The sequence below is a fragment of the Uloborus diversus genome, unplaced genomic scaffold (genome assembly GCF_026930045.1).
Source record: "Uloborus diversus isolate 005 unplaced genomic scaffold, Udiv.v.3.1 scaffold_900, whole genome shotgun sequence".
Lineage (NCBI taxonomy): Eukaryota > Metazoa > Arthropoda > Arachnida > Araneae > Uloboridae > Uloborus > Uloborus diversus.
In genome coordinates this window covers 25,981-40,598 of record NW_026559122.1, presented here as the reverse complement: position 1 = coordinate 40,598, position 14,618 = coordinate 25,981, and the positions used below count along the sequence as shown (strand labels likewise).

The 14,618-nt window shown below is 34.0% G+C and overlaps 1 long non-coding RNA gene across 1 annotated transcript in view; it reads left to right on the top strand.

Annotated features, from left to right (window-relative positions):
• The window catches only part of LOC129234005 (uncharacterized), a 43,068-nt gene that overhangs the window by 27,329 nt on the left and 1,121 nt on the right, over positions 1-14,618 (top strand). The gene's annotated exons all lie outside the window — the stretch shown is intronic.

The window sequence follows — 14,618 nt, the reverse complement described above, 5'->3', positions numbered from 1 at the left end:
GTGATTCAATGGTCAACTCCTTAAAAATTGCATATAGTGGCCAAAATAAAACCAGATTTGAAAAAAAAAATCGCCAAATTCGTCACCAAGTTGGCGACCAAAAGCTTGGCGTCAAGTTTTTTTACTTCAGTAGCATCCGAATGCAACCAAAAGGGGAGGTGCACAACTAGACCCCTCTAGGAGTCTACGTACCAAATTTCAACTTTCTAGGACATACCGTTCTTGAGTTATGCAACATACATACGCACATAAGCACATACATACGGACATCACGAGTAAACTCGTTGTAATTGCCTCGGGGTAAGGCCCCTATAGCATGGAGCCGATACATCCGCCATCTTGGATCAAAAGCCGTCTGCTGTTGATCCATTACCGTGGAGCATGCTTGTAAAACAATGTTTTGGCTGTATTAAAGACATAAAAATGGATGGTTGTTCTGCAATTAATTGTACAAACAGTACAGAGAAAGAATTCGACTCGGTTAGATTCCCGAATCAGGCAGAAAGAATAATAAAGTGTATTATGAATTGCCAACGTGGTTGGCTGGAAACCTGGACCTGGAGCTCGATTGTGCAAAGTGAATAGTCTTTATATCACAAACTCTTAAGAATTTTTATTTTCAGTTTGGTTCAAACACTTATTTTGAACATTAGTATGAGACAGTTTCAATTCATTTCTGATTAATTTCTAATTGAATTATAAAAATCTAAGTTGCAAAGAATACAAGGTTGCCAGAAATTGGACTAGTCTATTTTCTTTCAAATTCTAATACTGTTAAAGGAATTAGAGAGTTTATGCACTCATATATCATAAGTAATAGAAGTAATAACTGATTTATTTGATTCCTAATCATAATCGAATAGTTTAAAAAAAGTTTTTGACCACGATACTAACTAGCGAAGCTGTAATAGCTGGTCAACAATCGGTTTGTTTTTCGCTCATTCTTGACAATGTTCGTTCCCTATACTTGATAAACGTTGTTTCTGCTCCTTTTTGTTTTTGAAAGAAGAACTTCTTAATCATTTTTCTATAATGGAAATGTTGACATAAAAATTCATTCTTTGTAATGAGCGGTTCTTAACTTATGGCGACGACTTTCACGTCATTTTTAAAGGGCTGCAGAAAGTTATAAACGTAGCTTTAAAAGCTTAAAAATCAGATGATTTTTTCAACAAAAGAAAAAAAAATAGGATACTCCTTTTAGGTGTACTACTACCCCCATAGCTTTTTGAAATTTAAAAGCAAACAAGCTAGTTGAATACAAAATTAGTTATTTTGTTTTCTGTAACTTCTCTTACAGTATCCAACCTGGGGAGCGGGGGAATTTAATGTAAAAGTCCTGTGTTAACTGTGTCGTGCAATATTTTTTGTACAATATTTGAAGCCTTTTTTACTTAAGTCTTGAATTTATTAGTATAGCATTTTATTAGAAAACACTTATTTTTCAGCCTTTTTATTTTTTTTTTACAAACGTTGTAAATATTGACTGCAAACAATTATTCACAAATAGTACAAACTCTATTGTGTGTGTGTGTGTGTGTGTGTGTGTGTGTGTGTGTGTGTGAAGATATTATTTTTGCATTCAAAGCACTAAATAGCTCCAAAATATAAATATTTTTGAAGTCATTTATCTTTAAAATGCAGAGTGCATATCAGGGTTTGAAATTATAGTGGTTCACGGGTCCGGGACTATCCCATTTTTTGTTAAAGAATTTAGGTCTCATAATTTTTTTAACCGGAGGATCAGGCCAATCATTTCTATTTTTGGGGGAAGGTGGGGGGGGGGGGACATTTTATCAGGAATTTTTTTATGTAAATCCCTTTTTGAAATAAAATTTAAAACTTATTTTCATCCATGATTTTTTGACAAACATTTGAAACCAAACTTAGGCAAAAATTAAATAAATTAATACTTTAAAAATATAATTAAAAAGATCTGAAGTAAAGGAGGTTAAGTGAAACAAATATTACTCTTTTTTTTTGCATGTACACAGTTATTTTTATTTCCTGTGTACTTGTATTTTTATGTTGCGTATCTGCGTTCTTGTATTCACAAAATTAGTTCATTCCGAATTCAAATCTCATTGTGTATTTGCGAGAAGAAAAAAAAACGTGCGAGTGCGAAGCTGAGCTGAAAAAGGCGATAACGCGCCAAGCGTGGCAGCACGTCAGAACACCTTTTGATCCAAAATGGCGGATAAGTCGGCCTGAGTACTTATAGAGGTTCTACCTCGGGGATGGTGAAAATGGATACTTCGGGTGTCTATGCGATCTTAGGCACTTATCCACGAGCAGTCGAGTTGAAAAAAAAACTCAACATTCATTCGGGGGTGAGCAAAATGGATATGAAAGTCGATTTTTGCAAAAAAAAATTTCGCGAATACAAGACTTTCTTTTTTGAAAAGGAAATGAAGTCCAGATAACATGTTGAGCCAAATAGGGCCCAGGTACCGTAACGGCTGTGCTGAGTCGAGGAGACAAGTGCAAAGCAGGTATAAAGATGGACTGAATCCAGGTCTTTTTCCATATTGCAGAGCATGCATTTTGGCTTTCATGTATATTTATTCTGTAAAGGTGTTGCTAGACAATCATGGCCGTCGAGAGCCCAGAGTAGTAAGCCTTTGAACAGGAATTAAAATGGAGCGAGCATGTCCAAACATTGGCTTAGCAAATGCTGACCCAAAGACCCCGAGTCACGTGACTCAACAACGACAAATGACTGGCACGTTTTGCCGGAAACAAGCCAAAGAAAGCAGATTTCTTCCACAATGCTTTGCTTTAAAATCTATCACGTGACTTGGGGTCTCGTTTTCATAAGGGAAAGACTTCACTCCTTCTATTTTATCTCTTCTCAAAGTAGTAATCCTTATGTTTTTATGAGTACTGGACTGTGATGAGTAGTTAATTCTATTTCCAAGGATCACTCACGGCTTAAGCAGTTTTCTGGACACAAACATGACAAAAAAAACGTAACGAAAATCGCATTTTCAATTGAAATTACCCCTAAAGTTATGAGTGAGCCACCTTATTGTTTATGCTGGAATGTCCCAAGTATTAAGTAGTATCCGCATTTAAAAAAATTGTCATGGGTCAGGCATTGCTTTTGAAAAAAAAAAAAACGATAATTTACTTTGCACCATACATACACGACCTTGAACTTTGACCTCTGCTCAGGAGCAAACAAAACAGGTTTCAAAAAAAGAAGCTTAACACGTTGAGCGCCATGTCAGCCATCGGTGGCTGACACTAGACTTTCCGTTTAGGCCGCGTCACCCATCGGTGGCTGACATCGTGTAACATGAGAACTATAAAATTTTACACTATTTTACGGAATTACAGAAAATTTATTTAAAATTTACTTAATTTGGTATCATTACAGGATTAATGGGATTCATTGTAACATGGCAAACATAAAAATGGTTTTCCTTCACAAGTATCACAAAATGTTACAACACGCTTGGTCTTTCTCCTTGCCATCACTCTACCATCTTTTCTTACTTTTTTGTCATAACATAATTTACAGTACTTTCGAACTTCAGAGACTTTTCCCGATTTTCTTTCGAGTTTGTGTTTTTTTCCGGATCTTCTTGCAATTCTGCTCGGTGGAATGTTTTTTTTGTCACAACTTGTAAGATGGACTGCTAATTTTTTCCGAAATTCGGTAATGCTAATTTTCTGCTTCGTAATATTTTTATATAGAATGTAACTATTTACAACCGTAGTATTTAATAACAATTCGAAAGCTAGTTTTCTATACCATTTTAGAGACTTGCGTAATGGATTGTTGTAGGCGTTCATTTGGTCGGATAAGTCGACAGCTGACTTTTGTCTGTTGTAGTCTACTATAATTTGTGGCTTGATCTGGCCTCCTGATCGGCATTCAACATTCACCATTTCTGACGAGTGCTTTGTCGATAGAACTAGGATTTCTTTCTTATCTTTCCACTTCAAAATAGTTATCCCCTGGTTATTTTCCTTTGCTATTATTTCTCCTCGTTTTAATTTTGTTGAAAGCACTTGATGCGAATTTCCTCTTCGATTTGTACATAATGTTCCCACTAAATGGGTGTTTTTACTAATTAATTTTTCGGCCAATTCTAAACTTGTGTACCAGTTGTCCGTATAGAGCGTGTGCCCCTTATCAAACAAATCTTCACAAAGAGACATTACAATATTAGTGTGCGTAGTTTTTTCTTTTTCTAAAGTTTTCCCTGTGTATACGCGGAGAGCATAGGTGTATCCCGATCCACAGCACAACTTAAATATTTTAATTCCATATTTATGGCGCTTTTGTTTTAAATACTGCCTAAATACAATGCGGCCACGAAATGGAATCAAGGATTCGTCAAGACATATGTCCTCGGTCGGATTGTAATATTTTTTGTAATTGGTCTCCAAAATGTCTATAATTGGTTGTATTTTATATAAACGATTGGAACCATTATCTTTTTCGTTGTCTACAAAATGTAGCATTCTTAGTAATAATTCAAATCGGTTCCTTGACATGACCGCTTTTGCAAACGTTTGCAAATAGGCAGGATCATTAGACCAATAATGATGTATGGCCGGCAATTTTACTAATCCCATCCATAGAATGAGTCCAAAAAATCTCTTTATTTCAGACGTACTTGTTTATGTCCACTTTGCCAAGCGCTGCGTGTATCCAGCTTCTGTTTTCTGTGCTGCATATAAATTTGTTTGTTCGGCAATTTGCTCGATCAGTTCATCCGGCACAAATAATTGATAGCTGGTTTCTACGGCTATATCTGATCCTATATGCTCCCTTACAAACCCCGAAGGATGTGTAAATGGCACAATCTTTGGCCGATTGCCCCTCGGGTCATGCCATTCTTCAACAATCTCCTCCTCCTCGTCAGAGGATAAAAATACATCCATTCTAGGCCGTTTTCTAGCAAAAATAATTGCACTGCTGCTGTCGCTTTCACACTCTCGGACTGACATTTTGACGCTCAGGGCCAAAAACTGTAATGAACTGATTTGTCGCAAAGGGAACACCGGCCACGCATCCATTTCGAAGAAATCTTCTATGGACGGGCCAAGCGGTAAGGAAAACAAAACAGACATGGCGCGTAATGTGTTGAATCAATGACTATAGGTATCACGTTCCAAACGTACACTATGTTCTACTGCGATCGGAAACACCGGTCCTTCAATACCAGCTCTTCAATCGAAGCGGCGCGCGTGGCCTGAACGGGATTGTCTTAGAAATACGCGTAGCGCTCAACGTGTTAACTTTTTCTTATCATAGTACTACTAACACATTCTGATTCTTTTACGAACATTGAAGAGATCAACTGTTATAAGTTGTCCAACATTTAAAAAAAAAAAGTAAAAAAAAAAAAAGACTTATGGTTAAGGGAGAACTTTGCCCATTCGACAATCGTCGATATCAGAAATGTCATCTGCAGCATGCCTTTTCTTTTATTTAATCGGTAGTTACTTCCTTCATTAAAACCTTTGCATGACTCTTGAGCTGACTTTCATAGGAAACGAATATTCAGCACCAGTTCCTGAATTCGGTTTAATTTCCGACCCTCATGTTCCATCTGCAAGGTATATGAGTTGGTAAATAAAGGGAAACATACTCATAACACAAATTATCAGAAAGAAGCTATCAAAGCCGGATTAATTTGAATGCGTCCGATTATTTTCTAATCCCATCAGATGATGATAGACATCTAAATATATTTTTAAAGTAGCATCGAAAGTGCATATTGAAACTTTTTTTGACGAAAAGTTTATTTTTCCCCGTGCCCCCAGTATCTAGACATAAGTTTTTAAAGTCGACCAACATTTGAACAGAAGTACTTAATTCAATGACTTGGCGGAAACTGAACCTACGATTTCATCGTATGCATATTTCAGTACATCCGTCTTCAACGCATGTGAAAGATTTCTTCTGCAATTTACCAAAACTGGCTAAATTTATCTAGTCTTCTTGAAACTTCGACAGACTTTTGAGACCTCACATTGTAAAATCATTCATTCACTAGAATCCAAATTTTTCATCCTTTTACATCAATCACGTCAGATTTTCGTGTAAAATCCCTTCACATGTACAAGAATTTCACCGCAATAATTGACAAGAATTTCACCACAATCTTTCATAAACCTATTTTTAAAACGAAAAACGCTGTTTAATTTACGCCACTTGCTAAATATACAAATCCAAAAGTGACGACCAGCAACAAACCCTGTGCCCAGCTAGGCAGGTCCTAGACATAGTATCTATCCCAAATGAAAATCAAGAACCCTCTTAAAAATATTCTTTTCTATTTCAAGTGACAACTGTGTAATTCCTCCGTAATAGCTGCATCACTTGGTGCATTAGCACCGACCAAAGGCTCCAAATAACCTAAATTCATGTTTCGTTGCATGCACTTTTGAAGAACACTAATTCTACTTCTAAGTAATGCAATTAAATTTTGAAAAATTTCAAAATCAGTTTTTTCTTTTTTTTGACTCAATGACGGACATGTCTTTGAGGAAGAATTATTTTTTGGCCTTCAGAAAAAAATGCCTGCATTCAAAAAATTTAATTGCTATTTATTTTAAACAATAAGAGTATGTAACACTATATGACTTTATATGATTTTAATAAGTAAAAAAAAACGGATAAATTGTCTTTTTTATGAGCAACTGTTATAATGGATGTATCGGGTATAAATATTTGAGTTTAAGTTAATAGTTGAGCTTCTATTAATTTATTAAGTTGCATGAATTCATTGCAGCTTATTGCAGGTATAGGTTTTAATTCTGTTTGCATTGTTTCCGATTTACCTGTTTTACAGTTGAGTTTTGTCATATGTTATGCAGTACTTGTCTTTGGTCTTGCAATGTACTGAATGAGTTGCAGTATACCATGAATTCCAATCCTCTTTCCTTCAAGTTTATCCACTGCTGCAAAAACTTAAAATTTAGGAATAAAGATAATTGCTATCTTCTTGCATACAACATGTGACAAAATTTCTGACGTCATTTCCATATGGCTACGTGCTTTTGCAACCCAAACAAAGGTCTTTTAGTTGACCGCTTCCATTCACCGGTCTTTTGCCACGAGAAGTGGGAATAAAATGCCAGGAAGCTCTTACTTCTTCCATGAAGTGCACATTGCATAAATCGAATTCCTGTTTAAAGTTTTGTCCGGCTTCATCTGAGAAATATCAGTTATACGAACAGATGTATACGAGGGCACGATATCTTTGGAACAACCTTTTGAAGGAAATTTTGTACAGCGTATTTATCAGGCTGTATGCAGTCGGGGAATATTGCATATGGTTTCATTAGGTTTTTATGTCTAATTGCGACTTCAGAAATTGTAATCCTGTCATTTGACCATTAGGCACTTTCGCTTCATCCTGGTATGCACTTGTATACTTCTCTGAAAAGTAAGTTTGAACCAAAGCTCTTGTGGAATCCTTTCCAATTTGATCTTTTGACTTGGTGGAGTACTCACCTTGTTTATCTTTAAGGTAAAAGTGGAACAAGAACTTCGGGAATAACTTTTTGGGACAACAATGCCATTTTCTGATGTGCCTTCGTGCCGTACTTTGCTAATACGATTGTTAACTTCAGTTTTCTCCAATTGATACCATTTAATTTTCTCATAGATTTTAACTTCATACAGAATGATGTATGGAACACCAGAGTCTTCAGGCAGTTTCGTAGCAGATTCACAAACCCCGCTGAAAAGTGAGAGAATCTGCAGATGCTAGGACAAGTATTAGTCAGGCATTCATCATTTCGAATGTCGCACTTTAACTTCTCTACAACGTCTCGTGATTTCTCGGGGGTGCAATTTTAGAATATTGCATTTAAAACAAAGTCAGCATTTGCATTTATCAGACATGCACAGAGTATGTCAACTACAGTTTGAGGCATACAGACCATGTTAAGTGGGATACCTCACGTACATCCGTTACTGATGGGGAAAATGCTACGTCCGTAATGGGATAAAAAATTCTTTAACGTAAAAATTGTAGTAACCTATCATTAAAAAAAACATCTGTTGGAAGTTAATGAAGTTCGAAAATTGAGTGGAAGAATTAAATCCAATGAGAAAGTTTTACAGGAAGTTAAAAAATAACTAATTTAAGTAACAGATGCATCAATAGTAAATGATTACTGGGAAATTGATCAAAATTATTTTTCCATCAATGCGTGAAGATATTTTGTATCCTCTTCTTAAGTTCATTTAAACCTTGTGATAATGCAAAATCTATCGATAATTGTGCTAACCTAATATTTATTTCTATGGTTATAATAAAGTAAAGTTTTAAGATTAATCTGTGAGACATTCATTTTTATGAAGAAATGAGCCGTTGACATTGACTCTCCGCAGAAGTCTCAAGACAAAAAAAAAAGTTTAATTGAAGCTTCCCTCATAAGTAATCATTGGAACATCTAAAAGTAGAAAATCTAGCTGATTTTATTAGTGAATAAGTTTCTGCAGGTGAGTCGATTATTAGCAGTTTGTTAAATTCCTTGACGAGAAACCGGTATTTTAATCGCCAAGAGAAAACATGAAAAATCAAAGTAAACGAACGACGGAATACTTGAAAAAAGTTACTAACCGATAAAATCATTTAGTTTTTCTATTTCAGTTAGTCCAGTGTTGAGTTATAAAGGACACCGCAATGAAACTATTTTTTATTTTCAGACGTACGCGAATAGTTGCTGTCAACGGCTCATTTGCTCATGAAAATTAATCAAAATCTCCCTCGTCATATGTTGCTTTATTATGTAGTAACTTAGAAATATATATTAATTGCTAGTCAAATTCAACTTCAAAATACGCTTTCTGTCTCTCTCTTTTTTGTATCAAAATGGCCTTATTGTACCCTTTAAAAAATAAATGGTACGTAATGGAAACTTTCATGCTTTGAATTTGATCTCAGCACACTAGAAGTGCACCAAAAACAATCAAAGTTAGAAAGTAACATTTTCATCTCCAATTAGGGTAATGTATGTGCACCTTTTTTTTTCGAAACTTTCGTCACACAAAGACCTCAGTCTGATAACATTGGTATCAGGACAATTAATCTGTTCAGAAACATGTTTTACTATGCCGCTTTTGATTGTTACTAATTTAGATTTTTTCATTACCCTATCGTGTGGTTTCCTGATTCAAACTACAGATTATTTTGGTTAATAATCTACAATTAAGAATGAAATCAATTTGTTGTATAGCAATTTTCAGAAAATAAAAGGATTATAATCTAATACTTTAAAATAATCAATTACAGATTTTTATACTAATGATTCAAAACACATGATAGGACAAAATTAGATAACTACACTTGAGCTGAGTAACCTACACAAAAACCCGAAGTTAAAAGTGGAATTTCTACTATAACTAATTTTTTCTGCATAAGTTACTGCTTATAAAAAATCACTTCTGTAAGTTGTTTGGTACCAATGACTTCAATAATGACTCAAACATTCTCAAAGAACTACTAAACTTTGTTTTTATCGAAAACAAAAGATTTAAAAATAAAATCAGAACCAAGATTTGACACCATGGACGACTCTTCGCGGTACCAATCGACGGTCGATTTCTACAGCAGATCAGGGTTCCACCGCACCCACGTTGGGAACCCTGGAACACTCGAACCGCGTCTGAAACGCATAACTGAAGAATAATGAATACTTTATAATTACTAACTTATTGAGAAAGAAAATGAAAATTTTCTTTTCAAGCAGATTCTTGTTAACTGTCCTTTTATAAAAATATGGCTCAACTCCAGATGGACAATAATTTTGACAGATTACTTGAATCACTACCGTTATAGGTTGCTACCATCTTTTCGACGTATATTTAGGGAAACAAGTAGTTGCCCATTCAACCTCATATCCCATTCATTGTCACTCTTCCCTTATGCGTTGAATATATGATTTATTTTTCAATTAAAGCTTTATATTTTTTTATGGATCGGATAAAAAAAAATCTTAGTCAATGACACAAATTTTTAAAATAACAAAGACAAAACTGATTAAATGATGTATGAACCAAAAAGTTGAAACTTCAGTGTGTTCATCCTAAGTTACTAGTAGATCTCATTAAATGTCTCCGAAAATAAATGATGCGCAGTTGAATTTATCTTGTTCATTTTCATAGTTGTCAACTCCTGTGCAGTTAAGTACATGCACGCCTGCTCACCACACACCTTCACACACACGCCTGCACACATACACGCCCATCACACACACTACAAACACACATGCCTAAACACGTCTGTACACATACATATATGACTGCACACATACACACATGCCTACAAGCATATACATACGCCTAGTTAGTTACTATTATCAGCGGAGAAATTTAAGCAGTCTTTAACTCTCTGGCGGTTTGACATACGAGCGGAATTTCACCTGGAAAAGGTCACCTTGGGAACATGGCTATCTGCTCGAAATGGTCAATACTTTTTATCTTGAAATTCCCTCCCCCTTTCGGAAGGAGATAAAAAGCACTTAATCCCTTTTGACCAGGACGTGCTGTCAAAGCTCAACCCCTTTCTTTTTAACGCGTGTCGCAGGGAAGAGTGGAACTCCTCCAGACATGCTGCCAAGGTCCGTCCCGCCCATTTCTCCCCTCAACACGTGTAGCAAACGAGTTGAATTCCTTTCAGCCAGTCGTGTTTTACTAATCACAACTTTCTGTAATATTTATGAAGTAATAATCTAGATTTTAAATCTCTGGAATTGCTATCTCCTACTACTGCTCTAAATTACTATTCACATATTTTATTATTGAATTTAACTACTCATATTCAACATTTATAAAACAATATTTGGAACAAGTTATTTCAATATGAAATAGCTAAATGCATTTAGTTATGATTGTAATGTTTTGCATAACCTGAAATGATACGTAATAATAAAAAGCAATAAAGGAATTCCCTCCCCCCTTCCGTGCAACAGCAATTCGTTGTTTTTCTTTTAACGCTGGGGGAAAAAGCACTGCAAATTTATACATCTATGCATACTTTTTACATAATATGTTTGTATATGTATATTTTTTTCTTTATTTGTGCATTTTTATGTTTCGAATCTCGCCATATTTGAGACTAAGTGATCGTAATAACGGTATACCTAGACTTGCCTTATTTCCGAAATGTTCAACCAGGACCCCCCCCCCCCCCCCACCGTGGGTATTTCAAAAGGTACACACCCCGGCTGGTTTTCAGAGTGTTTTAGAAGGTAGTTTATTCTCAATGCTATGGATAAATGATTACTAATTATCAGCCTAAACCAGGAATAATAAATGATACATGACGCAAGCAGATACATTTAAACAATTTATTTTGTAAACGTTAATCTTTTGAAGTTACTTCAGCAAGAAATGAGGAATTGAATTTTGAAAAATATTTACTTGTTTATTGCATTGGCTAGGACTTTTTTAGAAAGTCTTTTTTGTTTTAAATCTTTTTGTAAAATTCCTTACAAGCAAATCCGATAGTAATTTTATAGCTCATAAATTACAAATCTGTACCTCAGAGCTAAACTAACGTGATTCACATACGCTACTTTACAGGAGAGAAAAAAATATGTCATGTGAGTGCAATTTTCGAAAATATGTAAAATATCCGATGTTTTCAATCAACGCAAACTAATGTCTTCAAAATAGTAAATGCATCCTCAAATCACTCTTTATTTATTATTATAATGTGCAGACTTAAAATTAAGGTTTCTTTAATTATTCATATCTAATATTCCATTTTACATTTTAGTAAATTTTAATAGAGTTAATATAGCGTTAGCTGTTCTACTCATTTGTCTTCTGTTAGCTACTTTTACACAGTTATATGATTCAGAAAAAAACAATATGCAACAGTCAGGGGCACAGTCATAAGACATTTTCTTTTGTTCCAACCAATGGTTAACATTTAATTAGGTACTTTTAATATGCATTAAAATTGTTACATTACTAATAATTTTATGAATAAAAAAATACATTATTTTGATAAATTAATGTGTAATAATACATCATAAAACTATAGTGCATAACTTTTTAGGTATTTTTAATAATAAATGAGCTATATTACTATGATTAATATAATTTTTATACTGAAAATACCGTAGTTGGAAAAATAAATATCGAAAATGTCAAAATATCATGATATTTTCAGAACAAATATCGGATATATATCGGCGAACCCTAGCAGTAATAAACAGAAAATTCAAATTTTTGGACTTACGTCAGTCTGGCTACGAGGTACAGAAATGAAAAATTTATTATTTTAAATAATCCTTCACGGTTAATTATTTTTATATTTTTTTGGTCATCTGTAATGAAACTTATATTTTACCGAGACGTGAAGTAAACTGGCCGGGACACTGGATTTTTGAATGAAAATCGGGACTGTCTAGGATCCCGTTTGAAAATCGGCAAACAAATACTAAATCCAACATTCACTGAATTATGGCTTATTTAACAAAGCTATTATTAAAGAAACACTGACAATCACATGGGATCTAGTATGGGGCGCCTCGATGTGAGGCTCAGAAGGACAGTGTAACCTCCCCAAAAAATTCTCATTTGAAAAATGTGGAAACACTATTGCAACATTGAGATTCTTCTTTCAAATTTTAAAAATTGTTTTTAATGATGCATAATGTTGCTTCTCATTAGATGTTATGTAAGTATGATATAATGTGCATGCTCATGTTTATCATTTGGAAAAAGTAGAACTTCATTCGAAAATTTGAGAATCCACCTCTCCCCCCCCCCCCCCCTCTCATTTTATTTCGGAGTTCCCCTGCTGGTAGTTAAGACCTAAGTGACCGAACTAGGTATCAAATCAAAGTTATGAAAACACAATTAAAGCAAAAAATAGTAAACAACGAAATACTTTTAAATTATAGTGGTAAAAAAAAGTCGCAGCAAAAAAGTTGTTAAAATAATTTTACGAATTTTCATCCCCGTAAAAGGTTTACTAATTAGTATGAAGCATGAATTATGATGATTTTTCTATAAAAATCAAGGTTTTATAATTATTTTTGCTTAAGTTGTTCCAAGGAATTGAAAGATCACATGACTTGTATCAAGCAATCGCACAGATTGAATAGTGATTTGAGGTAAATATCAGGCTTTGGGCAAATTGAGATCAATGAAAATTCTGGATTTGTTGCTTAATAAAGTACAAATAGTTAAGCTCTGCTGAAGTTTTATTTTAATTATAAAACGGTTTAAACCTTTATTTATTTTTCTCTATTTATTATTATTCCTTTTTTTTACATAAAAGAATAGTTATAAATTCTCACTTAACCATTTCCCCATTTCCATCTTCCTACAAAATACTGTAGATCTTAAGCAACTCCATAGAAATTTCCTTTACTAAGAGTCCCATTCTTTTGAATTTCTTCCCCCTCTCAATGAAAAAAATTCCGAGGCTCTTTATTTTTTATTGAAAAGAAAAAGCTACAAACGATTCAATTTTTGATTTTTTTTTTTTTTTTTTTTTTTTTGAAAACTATTCATTTTCATATACTTTTCCATTTTTAATAACAATAAAAAAAAATATTATTATTGTTCTTTGCTAACAACTGAAGTTTTTTTTTTTTTTTTTGTATAAATGTTAACACAATAGCTGCCTGGTGTTGTGCAAAATTTTTGCTCTTACTATATATTGTTTATTTAGTTTTTTTTTTACTTATACAGAATTGAAATTGTATGCTAAGAGATAAATGTTTGTTTTTCTTTGTGATTAAAATAATTATAAGCTGAAGTATTAGACAGAATCGGTGAATTTAAAATGTTTCTGATATTAATGATTGAAATTTGCGACCAAAACCCAAGGCCAATCAGTTAGAGTAAATAAATTTGAAAAAATATCCCTTTTTTTTATATTTTTTATAATGTGTTTTGAGTACAACATCTGCCTAAATGTGCGTAAAACGCGACGTAAGTGCACATAAAAGTTGAAAATTGATCTTTTACGTGTACTCTTTGGTTTTTTTAACAGCATTGTGATTTTATAACAGTTAAAGTTCCTAAATTATATGTTAGTAGCGAATAAAGCCGTAGCTATAAATTTATTTCCAAAAGGATACTTAGTTTGTTTTCGTTCAATTTGAAATCTCACGGCTTTTATTTATTAATTTATTTAAAATGTAATTGAATGTCATTGTCGTCGATTAAATTATGTTGCATCCATTTACAGCACAATCATTAATTAAATGTAAATTTTAAGCTTAGAAGAAAGAGAAGTGGATATTTCATTCTTGGAATCAAGTTTTGCTTTTAGCAGATGCTTACAATAAATAGCAAGGAGGTTTGCTTAGAAATCTTTGCGTTGATAAGAAGGATGCACTGAACCTTGAAACCCCAACCTGATGAAAGGGTATTGTTTGCATGTGTGAATACAGAAGGTGGGCCCCTACGCTCCGGGGTACCGCTCTCAGGAGAGGGGAAAGGAAACGCAGGATTCTACGCCTTGGACCGTTTGACAACGAAAATTTAGTGTCAGAAAAATACGTGTAAAACGCTAGCGACGTGATCTTGCTACGGCGTGATAAGACGTGCAAAACCGCCGGTAAGTTAAGAAGCGGGTGTTCATCCATATGTCTTTTTAAAATTAGTTATGTTACTCCTG